This window comes from Aplidium turbinatum, chromosome 4, assembly GCF_918807975.1.
Source record: "Aplidium turbinatum chromosome 4, kaAplTurb1.1, whole genome shotgun sequence".
Lineage (NCBI taxonomy): Eukaryota > Metazoa > Chordata > Ascidiacea > Aplousobranchia > Polyclinidae > Aplidium > Aplidium turbinatum.
Window position 1 is genome coordinate 27,416,879 of NC_137475.1, and position 13,773 is coordinate 27,430,651.

The 13,773-nt window shown below is 35.7% G+C and overlaps 2 pseudogenes; both read right to left on the reverse strand.

Moving 5' to 3' along the window:
• Positions 1–13,773, reverse strand: part of LOC145768614 (general transcription factor II-I repeat domain-containing protein 2B pseudogene) — an 83,696-nt pseudogene that overhangs the window by 15,817 nt on the left and 54,106 nt on the right.
• On the reverse strand, positions 9,000–9,770 carry LOC145769027 (SCAN domain-containing protein 3 pseudogene; annotated as a pseudogene).

Consider the following 13,773-nt stretch of genomic DNA (forward strand, 5'->3'; position numbering starts at 1 on the left):
AACTCAACATAAATTTGATTGTACCGCAGCCTAACACTTTTTACAAAGAAACCAAAAGTTTTTTTTAAACAATTTCTATTCCAAGAAGGCAAAACTTCGATTTTGACAAAACTTTGCAAAAAAAATCTCACACCAATTTGATATGTAAGTTATAAATAAATTGTGTTTTTCAATAACTTGTAAAAAGCCTACAAACCCTTATGTATTATTGTGTTACACATTTTTCAAACCGAACAATTTATAAATATATTCTACTGTATTTTAGCACAATTTTTATTGACTACTCGTTAACCACTGTTAAAACTGTATGTCGACTTTCCAAGCCCCTGGAATATATATACGAAGCTCTTGAAAAGATAAGCTCAAGTTTACGAAAAGAAGGTTTTTGCAGAAATGCGAGACTCAGTTTCAATGCCAAGCACTGTATATTTCAAGGATAGCCTGAAGAAAAAAGAATTTTAAACAAGTTTTGCCACCAACGTAATATTTAGAATACGTTTAAATGCCATTTACATTCGAGTTATCACATCATGTCTTACGTGGCACCAGCAATGAGCAATAATGTAATTCTTTCTTCGCTTTTAAATGTCATGATATTACAGAGTGCAAAAATACTCTTTTTATATACCGTAGGCCAGGGGTCGGCAACCTTTTTTGCTCTGCGGACCGGTTTCAAAATGAAATTTTTTCGCGGACCGGTCTTTAAAAAAATCTAATGTTCAACAATGAAAATTTATTGCAGCTCATATACTGCAAGGTCATTATTTAATGTGGGCCTTGGGCTTGTTTTGCCTCAACGAGACGATCCCACCTAGGAAATATAGAACTCAACGACACCCGCAATGTTTCTCTCACGTCCAATCTGTTTCGCGGTTTCGTCTTTGTTGCTGCCATTACAGAAAATCCAGACTCGCATAAATAGGATGTCGGAAATGGCAGCAAGGTTTTTAATGCTTTTATGGCAAGGTTAGGGTATTCCGGCAAGACTTTCATCCAAAACGTTGGTAGAGTCGTTGTATGAAAAATAACTTTCAAGCTACCGTCATTAGCAATATCCAGGAGCTGGTCCTGTTGTCGAACAGGTAAGGTCGATTCACCAGGTTTGAAAATAAATGGATTACGGATCCAATCCTTTGCATTTCGAGGGTCTTTAGCGCTTGGAAAATAGCGCTTGAATTCTATTAAAAGAGTACGCAAGTGTCTGCTCACAAGTTCGGAGAACTCTTGCTCCAGGGCCGTTGACAGGATTTCTCGGGCCCGGTACCAATTTATTTTCGGGCCCCCTTTGGCCTTCATCGACTATGTTATGAAAATAAAGGTTGTGTACAAACTTTTATTGATGTCGTTTAAGCATGGTCATTTAACAAATCTTGCGCAATCTTAAAATTTCTTGAACCGCAAAACTTACTATCTCTATCTAGCGGTTGCTTTTTTGAACTTTTATTTGTCACATGGCGCTAGAGTATTCTAGGCTCACCAGAAGAGAATTTACAGCAAAGGTAGTGCAGACAGTCAGAAAGTTTTCAATTTGATTTGGGAAAGGTGTTTGGGCCTCGATCAAACATTTGCTGATTGCTGCAATCTGAAAAGCGGTTTTGTGCAGTTTTTAGTGCAGTGCAATGCAATTTTTAGTGCAGAAACAGGGATAGCAATCTTCTTACCTTTGCCATTTCAGTTTTAGTTTAAACAAATATTAACCTGTTTATTTTGAAATTCGTGTTTCGGGTAATATTCATGGTTAGGGAAATCACTATACTAGACTAAACTAAATTCTTATTTTACTGTTTGGTGGCTGAAGTGGCTATTTGACCACCAGAAAGCTGAAGTGCAGTGCTGTGTTAAGCCCTTTGTGGGCCCCCGGGGCCAAAATAATTTTGAGCCCCTTATTGGCAAGCAGACTTATGATAATATAGTGTGTATGTTAACTGCACTGATATGGAAAGGTGGTTCACTTCACTAGACTTTCTCACCAGTTGAGAAAACAATACAAATATAAATAAAAGCAAACACAGATCTATCAAGTCATAGCTACACCTTTGCTTGCAATGAAAGCCAAAAGTGTTAACGATTTCTAAACATACTGGCAACGGTCATGAAGCGTATGGGTCATTCAACCCAGATCTTATATCACACAGTAGAAGCTGGTATCAAAATTTGACATGCTTATCACATTGAGTTCATACAATTTTTTATATCGGACAAGAATTGACAAAATTATGAGAATTTTAAATTGGTTACCTACATTTGGAAGCAATTTTTTCCAAAAATTACAATTGGCATTTGAAATTTCACTAACCTATTATTTTTAAATGTATAGCCATAACATAGCAAAACAGTTTAGAAGTGCAAAAAAAAGTGAATTCACAAATGCTTTAACAAACAACATTTTAACACTTTCACCAAGTGGTAATTATGTTTTGTCTTATAGGATCGCCGAGGTGGAGGCTGACTTGGTGACCTCATAAGGTCTTTCGCTTCTTTCCTATCTCACTTTTATGTAATGTACCAGTGCATTTGATGTGATATTTTGTGAAAAAAATAAACCAGTGATTGATTGATTGATTAAACCACTCACCTATACAATACTTTCAAAAAGCTAACAAGTACCCAATCAAAATGCTAACATGAAAACTCAAGTGTACTCAAATGTGCATAATCAGGAACTTAAGTACGATAAAAACAATAGTAACCAATCTAGTGATATACTTTCAATTCACAACAGAACAGTGTTAATTTATAACAGCACAGAATGGCGTACAAGCCGGCGTACATGGTATATTAACTACTCACACAAGATACACTATTATTAGAAACCTGTTGTTAATCATGCTATATTTCACTAAAACATTTTTTTTATTAATTGCTTTATTTTTGGAACGTTGTGGTTGCTGAATTTAAGAAGCACAATTATTATGAGCAGCAGTTGCTGTAATCTAACTGTTGAATTAACTTTTCTACATGTAATTATTTTTCATATGCAAACACCATTGGTCATGCTAAAAACAGTTGTTATTGAAATGGTGCATGAGTGCTGACTTATGTAGATGAAGTTTAATAACTTCATCACATGTTGCAACTACTTCACAGGAATCACAGCATACATAAGAAAATTACTATGATCTTTAACAAAACGGAGCAATATTTACAGTGTAACACTAGTTAATAGGTTTCTAGGTAAGGTCTAACAGCTTCATCACTCACTGACAACTTTGCAGTACTCAGAAAGCCTTCATAGGTTACTGGTGCTTAATGAAATGTTATAATGCTTACTGCACATTGCACAATACCGGCTAACTACTACCTAGTTAAACTTTTATAACTTCATAAACAATCATCAACCCAGCAGTGTACAGAACACAGCAGAAATATAACTAATAGTAAACACAGGTCTATCAAGTTATAGCTTCATCTTTGCTTGGAATGAAAGAAATGAAACATAAGCAGCAACGATTTGAAATCACAAACAAAATACTGGCAACTGTCATAAAATACTTATTATACTGGTTACACTTGCACATAGCTACCTCTGTAAAGTCAGGGATATTTATAATTGCGGGATTGTAAATGCTAAAAATGAAATGCTAATTAATCTATGAGAAATGCTATTTTGTTTACTGTTCACAATTTTTTAGCAATAAACAAAATATGACTGCACAAATGGAATAGCCTACAAATAAGACAAACATTTTTATGGCCTACAGTTAAAGGCAGGTTAATTGATTATAATATATATAATACCTATTACATTACTCAATGTTCGCTTATTACTTGCTGACCTTTGACTTTGAGGTCAGTTTTTGAATTGTTTGTCTTACTTTTGGTGGTCGTTCTTAAGCTTGTGGCCTGCTGATCACTTTATCTGGTTCTTACCACAGCAATTAAAGACATGGGTAAAGATGGCTTTAAATGCTTCATGGTTTCTGGTACATTCAAGGTTTAACATTTGGCTCAACATAACTTTTGAAAAAAAAAAACTATGCAAAGAGCTTGGAGAAAAACATTCCCTTGTTTGGAACATCTGCAAAACTTTTGCAGCACGTCTGCACCATTGCTAATCATAGTAAACAAATGTATTCCAATTGCAATAATGGCAAAGCAAAGTTTGCTAGGTTCTGACAAACCTTCATGTTCAGCCATTTCAAAGAATTCCTCTTTGAGAGTTTTGTTTATCTGAAATGTTCAAAGCAAGAATGTCGGTAGTTCAAACAAGACATCTTCTTTATGAAATGCTGAATGAAATCTTGGTACATAGCAAGGTTACACCATTCTAGAACTAGATTACCAGTTGTAAACCAGTAACATTCACTTTGAAGTAAAGCTTAAGAAAACAAAACACTCTGTAAAACCAAAATGTTAAGCTAAAAGTGCAACAGCCTTAATGCAGCTTCTGACACTTCAAAAAATACTTTTATATACCTTGCAAGTTATACCGGTAGATGTAGAAAAAATATTTTATTGTTAAATGGGATATCAATAGACCAACCAAACTTTAAGCTAGTCCAGTATTACAAAAAGTATTTCATGTGTCTTGTTTACTTATTGGCAGACTTCAAAATCAATCGTACCTGACTCTTAAAGTTTATGCTAACGAGAAGCTAACCTACGTACAAAACATGAACGCTTTCACCTTATGCTAAAGAAAGGTTTCAATCTATGCTTTTGCAAAATTTAGACAAGGCATTGCAATTAAGTTATGCAAATGTCTTATATACTTGCAACCAAATTCCCAAGTTATGCCTCTTTCAGAGTTTCCTTGTGTGGCATTGCTTTTAAGGATTCATTGAACTTAGACAACTGGCCAAAAAATACCTTGGTGAAAAGATTTGTTTCAAACCCTATTGAAGCTGGAACAAGTGGCTCTAAGCAGATTACAGAAAAAAGTTCAATTTGAATGATTTAAAAGTTGTGTCTTATAATTGTAGGGGTTTATCTTCATCCCTGCATGATGTTAAAATGTTATGCAAAGATTATCACATCATATTTCTACAGGAAACCTGGCTTGCGAAGCAAAATCTCATGTCTTTATCCACTATCAGTAATTCCCACAATGGATTTGGTATCTCTAACATTGACTACGAGTCTGGTATTCTAGTTGGAAGACCACATGGTGGTACTGCCATCTTGTGGGATAAATCCTTGCAGGCCTCTGTCATCCAAAATGAAAATGCCACTATTATTGGTCTAGATGTTGATCATTCTACTTGTAAAATTTCTTTCATTAATGTGTATTTACCTTATTGTAGTACTTCCAATACAGATGCTTATTTACAATATCTAAGCAGTCTGCAATTTATGTGTGATAACCTTGCCAACTCTAATCTTTGTATATTAGGTGATTTCAATGCTGGAGAATCAAATGCATTTGGAAATTTTTTGAAAACCTTTAGTATGAAACACAGCTATTGTATATCTGATGAAGAGCTGCTCCCTAGAGACTCTTTCACATATGTAAGTGATTGCCATGGCTCAACTTCTTGGATTGATCACTGCCTAACCTCTTTTTCTGTTCATCAATCAATTTCCAAAATGACTATACTGCATGACTACATCTCTTCGGATCATAGACCACTTTCTGTGTACTTTTCTTGTACAAATCTACCTGTTCTTGAAGAAGTTTCAAATGTCTCTCCTCATAATACGATCAATTGGAACTGTATCTCCTCTGAGCAAAAATATGTCTTTGGTCTGGAATCTAAAAAATATCTATCCAAAATTTTTTTACCAACTGAAAGTATTGAATGCAATAATTCTCATTGTTCAGATGCTTCTCATATTGCCTCAATAGACTCTTTTTATAATAGTATAACTGCTGCTCTCAAAGCAGCTTCTGATCAAATCTTTGTTGATAAGAAAAAATGCAATAGATTTTCTGTCCCTGGTTGGAATAATGAAGTTAAGCAGGCTCATGCTATTGCCAGAGAAACTTACATCATGTGGGTGAAACATGGGAAACAACGAAATGGTTATCTGTATGAGTTGATGCAGAATAAACGAAAGGAGTTTAAAAAAGCCTTTCGCCGTTGCAAAAATGCCTCTGAACAACATAGAGCTAATGCACTTGCCTCAGCACTCAACTTGGACAGCTCACAAAAGTCATTTTGGCAGAAGGTAAAAAAAATCTACTTGCAAAAATAGTTCTCTTCCTGTAAATGTTGGTGGAGCAAAAGGTCCTGAAGCAATTGCTGAGATGTGGAAGCATCATTACAGCTCCTTGCTAAATTCCAGCAAAATCAACACTGAAAAAGAATTTGTTAACTCGTGTATTTCTTCTAGGGATAAATATCATAATCTTTCAATATTTCGTTGCAACATGGACACAGTTGGTCCCTTGCTTGTCAAACTGCCATTAAATCGCGCTGCTGGTGCTGATAAAATTTCAGCTGAACACCTTGTTTATGCTGATTATTCTATTCGTTTTTATATTAGTGTACTTTTTAATATGTGTCTTAGTCATGGCATTGTACCAAATTCTTGCTTGGACACTGTCTTAGTCCCAATTGTAAAGAATTTGAATGGCGACATTCAAGATTCAGGTAACTATAGACCTATTGCTGTAGCTACAGTAATCTCAAAACTGTTTGAACGTTTTATTTTGAATCATCTATTGCCTTTTTTGAATACTAGTGACAATCAATCTGGGTTTAAGTCTGCCCATAGTACTGACATGAGTGTTTTTTTATTAAAACAAGCAGTGTCCTCTTATATCAGTCATGACACTCCTGTATATTCTGTTTTTTTTTGGATGCTTCAAAAGCCTTCGACAAAGTCAATCATAATTTATTGTTTAAAACACTTATCACACGCAACGTGCCTATGTATTTTGTTCGCTTATTGGAATACTGGTATAGTAAACAAACCATGCAAGTGAGGTGGGGAGGTCATCTGTCCCAATCATTTAATGTGTCCAATGGAGTCAGACAAGGTGGGGTGTTAAGCCCCTATCTTTTTGCAGTATATATTGATCAGCTTTCTTATTAGCTCAATAAAACAAAAGTTGGTTGCTATGTTGGCAACTCTTGTCTAAACCATATTATGTTTGCTGATGACATTTGCTGCATCTCGCCTAGTTTGTGTGGCTTACAAAATTTGTTAGATGTTTGCCACAAGTATGCTGTTGAACATGAAATTACTTTCAATTCTAAAAAGTCATTTGGTATGTTATTTTCCCCAAAAAACTTTTATCTTTCACGTGCTCCTCTGCTACATCTAGGTAAATCTGAAATTGTGTTCACAGACTCTGTAAAATACCTGGGTGTATTTATTGAGAGTTCTCTCTCAGATGAAAATGATATTTCAAGGCAGGTACGCTCTCAGTACTGTGCTGCAAACAATGCAAAATCTCATTTCGCTAAATGCTCACCCTCTGTAAAAAACATTGTATTTCGCTCTTATTGTATGTCCTTTTACGCATCCCAGTTGTGGAACAAGTTTAGATCTTCTAGTATAAAACGATTACGTGTTGCTTACAATGATTCTTTTAGAATATTGCACAACTTGCCTCGTTATGTCAGTGCCCGTGAATATCAAGTAATGTATAATATAACAACGTTTGATGCTTTATTGAGAAAAAACATGTTTTCGTTTATCAACCGTTGCATTCACTCCTCCAATCGCTTTATATCAGACCTGATGTCATCTGATTGTTTTTATCGCTCTGAATACTTTCAATTCTTCCAACGCTCATTGTATATAAATTTGTAACAGTAGATAGCCCATTTAGTGAGCTTTTAAACCGACGGCATCCAAGGTGGCTCTCTGTGATCTTTGTGCATTTTCAGTTTGTGTATTATTTCGTTGTTTTTGTTTTGGATATGGACAACTTTGTTTGACGCAAATAAATAATAAAAATAAATATAATTTGCCTATTTATGACAATCATTTTAAAATGAGCTGTCTACTTCGTGGTTTAACCTATAACAGTAGCACACAAAGTATGGTGACCCTACCACTACCAGTGTATAAAGCGGTTTCAGTACAACAGTTGTCAATTCCAAAGTTTTACCACAAAATACGAAAAAATAAACAACCAAAATAATTAAAACACATTTATCTTAAACACACCTTTGTAGGAATTGGGCCTGTCTTGATTTCAAGTATTCAATTGCAACCAACCTGTTTTATTTCAAATACAGGTAATTTTACTAATGTTGTCACATTTTAACTTTTTAAGATAATGTGGTTTTTAGAGATGTTTTGGTATAAGGGCCTAGCATCTCATTGGTACCGGTACCGGGCCTAAATTATCTTGTCAATGAACAAGTAGGCTACACGCAGACGCAGTAAACTTTAACAACTAAAAAACAGATTGTTACTGAAACACAAAAGTCTATTACCTGTGGGCCCCCTGAAATTCTATCACAAAATAACGATGTGATTTGTGGTGATTTTAGAGATATTTTCATATAAGGGCCCAGGCCCAGCATCTCATTGGTACCGGACCTAAATTATCTTCTCAATGGAAGTACACACAGTAAACTTTAGCAGCTGAAAAACATGTTGTCACTGACACGCAAAAGTCTATTACTAGTAGGCCCCCTGAGATGGTGGGCCCAGTACCGAGAAAGGGGCCCGGTACTTTACCATCTGACGGCTGAAATAGCAGTTTTAACCTCTGATGGCAATTCCTTCAGATCTGATTATATTAAGATCTTGTTTGAATTATGTTCTGTTATGATCTTTGATGATGATAATTATGTTATGATCTTGATTATGTTTGAAGTCGCGGAGAATTTTTAAAATCCGGGCCCCCCCTTAAATATTCCGGGCCCGGGTCCAAAAGTACCACCTAGACCCCCCTGTCAACGCCCCTGTCTTGCTCAGGCTCACTGTCTTTCAAAGTCTCTGCTAATGTTTGAAACATGTCAAAAACCCCTTTGTTTACGCGCTGCTCCCACAATTTTAGTTTTTCTGTAAACGCAGCCACTTTATCTGCCAACTTGAATACAGTTGTCATTTTGCCCTGAAGTGAAAGATTTAGTTCATTGAGCAGATTGAATATGTCACACAAGTAGGCAAGTTTGAGAACCCATTTTTATTTTGCTAGCAAGATCTGAATTTTTCTCCAAAAGAAACCTTTGCAGTGGCTCACTTAGTTCAAAAACTCTGTTCAGTGATTTTCCTCTGGTGAGCCACCTTACTTCTGTGTACAACAGAAGGCATTTGTGCTCGGCATCCATGTCCTCACATATCTGCTCAAACAGCCGAGTGTTCAGTGCATGCGCTTTTATAAGGTTGATCATTTTTACTACATCATTGAATACACTATGAAGCTCGGATGATATTTTTCGGCTAGCCAGCATTTCTCTGTGAATGAAACAATGAGTGGCCTCGCACTCTGGTGCGACCTCCTTAATTCGAGCAGTCAAACCAGACAGACGACCAATCATGGCTGCAGCCCCATCCGTACACAGACCGACACAAAAAGACCAGTTTAGTTTCCCTATGAAATATTCATTCAGAGCCTTCCACAGTTCGGAGGCTGTGTTTTTTTTTGGCAAATACAAAGCACATAACATGTCCTCATGAACATCCTCTTCATAAAGATATCGAACAAAAACTAGCAGCACAGCTTTGTTTTCGATATCAGTAGATTCATCACACTGAATCGCAAACCATGGTGACTTCACCAACCGCTCTAACAGTTGAGCTTCAATGTCTATCGCCATGTCCTCAATACGTCTCGCAACAGTGCGCGCAGAAAGCGAAACCTGCGCTATCTTTTTAGCTGCCGATTCTCCTAAAACTTCACGGCAAATATTGTAGCGATCCATTATTTCAACATATAAGTTTTCCTGCCTTTTACTAAAGTTTCTGTAATTTTCCATGCAACTGCTCCCAAAGAAAATAGAAAAAAGGGCGCACACAATAAAATGGTTTGTTCGTCCTTTGACGGGAGCTCTATCAAATCGGACCAGCTCTATCAAATTGGACCAGCTTTATCAAATTGGACCAGCTTTATCGAATCGGACGAGCTCTATCAAATCGGACGAGCTCTATCACATCAAACCAGCTCAATTAGACAAAGAGCTCTATCAAATCGGACTAGCTCACATCAAACCAGCTCAGTTAGTTCAGCTCTCAGAAAAACAATAAATTGATTGTTTAATTAAAATGTAATAACTCGTGATAATGTTTCACTATCCTATAATTTCATTATTCTGTACTGTTTAAATTCAAATTGTGTTATAGACCTACAACATTATACGAACACCTTCTGATAACTTAAAATTATAATTCGAATAACAATTGTGTGGAAATTATTTCATGGAGTCAGATAGCCAAACTAGATAAATTAGATAGATAGAAATTTCATCAGGCAGTTAGACAGCCTTAATATTAACAAACCATTCTCATACTTAAACTTATACACTTAAATAACCTAAATATAATATTACCACATTTTTATAAGTTACGCTAAATAAAATATATTACCACAATATCACTACCTACGCTGGTAAAATCAATTCTTCTCCGATAGTAAATGGTTTATTAGTCTTAGCGATGCGGTGAGACACCAAGTACGATGCTCTTAGTGCATTTGGCTTTGTTGATAAACCTGTCCTTAGTAATCGTTTTTCAGCTTCGTGATCACTTTTTCTTCTTTCAAAAAAGTCCAAAGGTTTACCTTTTAGTTCGGGATGTTTTGTGTGCAAGTGCCGAATTAATTTTGAGGGCTTCATAGCGTCGTTTGATAACTTGCTGTTACAAATTAGACAGAGCGGATAAGGTGTTTCGGAATCACAAGTTGAAATGAATCCGTACTTTACATAGGACGACTTATAATGGCGAATGAAAGAAGCCTTCCTTTTTTTTGAGGTTGTAGATGTAGACCCCTCGTTTGCGACATCAGATTTTTCAAATACTGTTGGCCCACGGCCATTTCCAAAAAAACTCAACATAGATGTTTGTTTTGTAACTTACTCATTTTTCTCGGATAAATCTGTAATATTTTACCAATTAAGTTTCAGTAACAATTTCTTAGGTCCATCTAATTTACTGAGTGTCGGAATGAGGGTTAATTCACCGTACTACAACCAAAAACCAAATCCAAACCCTAACCCCAACCCTTACTTAATTCTAACCCTAATTCCGAAAAATCGGATCTTTCGATATTTTCCTTTCCGACGTTAAGTGTCGGAATTATGGGAATGTTACGGTCTACGGAAACCTAACACTAATCCTAACGTTCACCATAAACCTAAATCTAATCCTCAGTCCTCACCCTAAGCTTACCCATAACTTCCTGATTAATTAGCTTTTATTCTAAATATTCCGATACTCCGACGCTCTTTAAATTAGTTGGACCCCAATTTCTGTAGCAGCTGCTTTGTTAAGTGCTATGCTGGTATTACAGTCTAGTCCTACCATAGTTTGACTTTATGAACTTTTAATCAATAGTCAAACTGCTACTCCCAACAACTTTTGCACTCTATCTTCTAATTTCACACTCACAAATGAATGGTCAAGGTAAAAGTTAAGTCACTCTTTTTGAAAATGAATCGCACAGTAACTGTTGTAAAATGGCACCTAGAGAAAAGTTACTATGACGTAATAACAGCATTGCTGCCTCGCCAGTCTCAACAAGCTCAAGAAAATGCACGTGGTAGAGGTTAGCAAGTTTAATGAAGAAAGGACGCCTCTACATGTGTATTGATTAAAAAGATTAATTTGAATTTTTATCAGTTAATCTTAGACCACTATAATAATTCTGAACGTTCACTTAATTTGTAAAAGTATATAAACTCTTCGCGGACCGGCTATGAACTCCTCGCGGACCGGCAGCGGTCCGCGGACCGGTGATTGCCGACCCCTGCCGTAGGCTACATAACAGGAAAGCAAAAAAAGCAAAAAGGGATTTTTTAAACAAGAGGATTTTTTGGTTGCAGTGAAACAAGAAAATTTTTGTTTAAAAGGTGGAGCCGGCGATAATGTTGATGGAGGTATAAATACATAAAGATGACGTTTGGATTTAAACAGGTGTATAAATGAGATATTATTAATAGGGCGTTTTTATTAACCAAACAATTCAAAAAATTGACTTAAAACTTTAAAAAAATTGGCTTCATTGACACAACACATATTTCACCAAATGTTCAGTGTTTAGTGAGTTTTTATTTTAACTGCAATGCAAAGGAAGAAAATTGAAGAATAAATTTAGACGAAAAATTGGAACTAAAACAAAATTTATTAAGTATCAGGTTTTTACAATGCAAAAAATTTGACTTACAATGTTAATTTAAAAAAAGAATTTTGTTGATGCGAAAATAAAAAGTTTTCTTTTTCATTGACTAGTTAAATTAAGAATCTCAGACGTATTCCTTATGTCCAGTAGGTTACTCTGACAAAAACACGCCGAGACTGAGCCAAAACACAAATCGTGCAACATTACAAAATTAGTTATTATTGAAAATCATACCGTAAGATTGATGGAATATTTATGATTAAAAGTGCAATATGCAAGGACTTAAAGGGATATAAAGTCAAATGAATATGCACAAGACATGTCTGCATTACACTAATATTCTAACCTATCTTGAAACCAATAAGAACAGCTCACCTTATTTTACAATAATAATGTTATGGTTTTGTTTATTTGTGATGTCATCACGTTACCGGTATGCAGGAAAGAACAAAATCGGTACCGTTTTTAAAGTCTTCTGTTTGACCCTACCTTGAATGGATTTCAAATCTACCAGCGCCAGAACCGAAAGCGAAACCACTGGGCCACTGAGCTGGTTCCATTTCACAAATCAAGAGGCCTATTTTTGTTTCTAATTTTAACACTAGGTTCCATTTTATTGTTGGCACAGCCTCTAAGTTTAAGAAAAACATAAATGATACAAAACCAAATAAAACATGGAACTATAGCTTGATTGAGAAATGGTCGGGTTGCAATGCGCCGGTTTTTCGACATGCCTGGATTGGACTGTTTCCTTTTATATGTTTGGTGAGATGGAATTAGGTGACAAAAATGCTGTCAAAAATCACAAGTCGTTTCTAGTAAAGCATGAAATTCCTACAGAAAGCGAGAATATTACAAATTCTCGCCGTTATGGTGCATTGACTTCTCTAAACAATGCATTGAATTTAAGCGTAATAAACTCAACGCTGGTACACAGTTACTGTGTTTAAAAAAACGCTTATTTGCCAAAGCAATTATAAATTTTTGCAAATTTTGCAGAATACTTAAGAGGAAAGTTGAAATTCTCAAAAGAGCGTGAACTAAAAGTAAAAAATTTTCATTGTTCTTTCTGTAAATTCCTCTAAACTTCCAGAGTGATTTAGGCTACTCAGGGATGTGATAATTCCCTGGCAACAACACTTCAACAATCGGAAACTTCACTATGCCAATCTCGACATCCGGCCCTGCGTGAAAAGCCTCTACAAGTATGCGAAACTACCGGGATAACCTACCAAGGCTTTGTCAGTCCGAGGATAAAGTTTCAAAACCAAACCATGATTATTGTGACATTATTGAAATTTAGACTTATAACGATATAGATCTACTGTATCATCATTTCAAGCTCAATAAGAAGTTTGAAAAATCTAATTTTGTGGTAAATGGTTGTGTTGTGACGTGATGGCATGCAGCAATTTAAATGAACATTATCTGTTTTAAAAATTTACTTTCAACCTGCAAAATATTTAGAAGGCCCGAGGTCATTGTAGGGAGATGGTGCGGTTTTGGTGACATTTTGATATCTTTATTGCTGAGCTGTTAATCAAGTTCCTGAGTCATAAATGTGAAATATATCTTTCAATCTTTCCTGCATC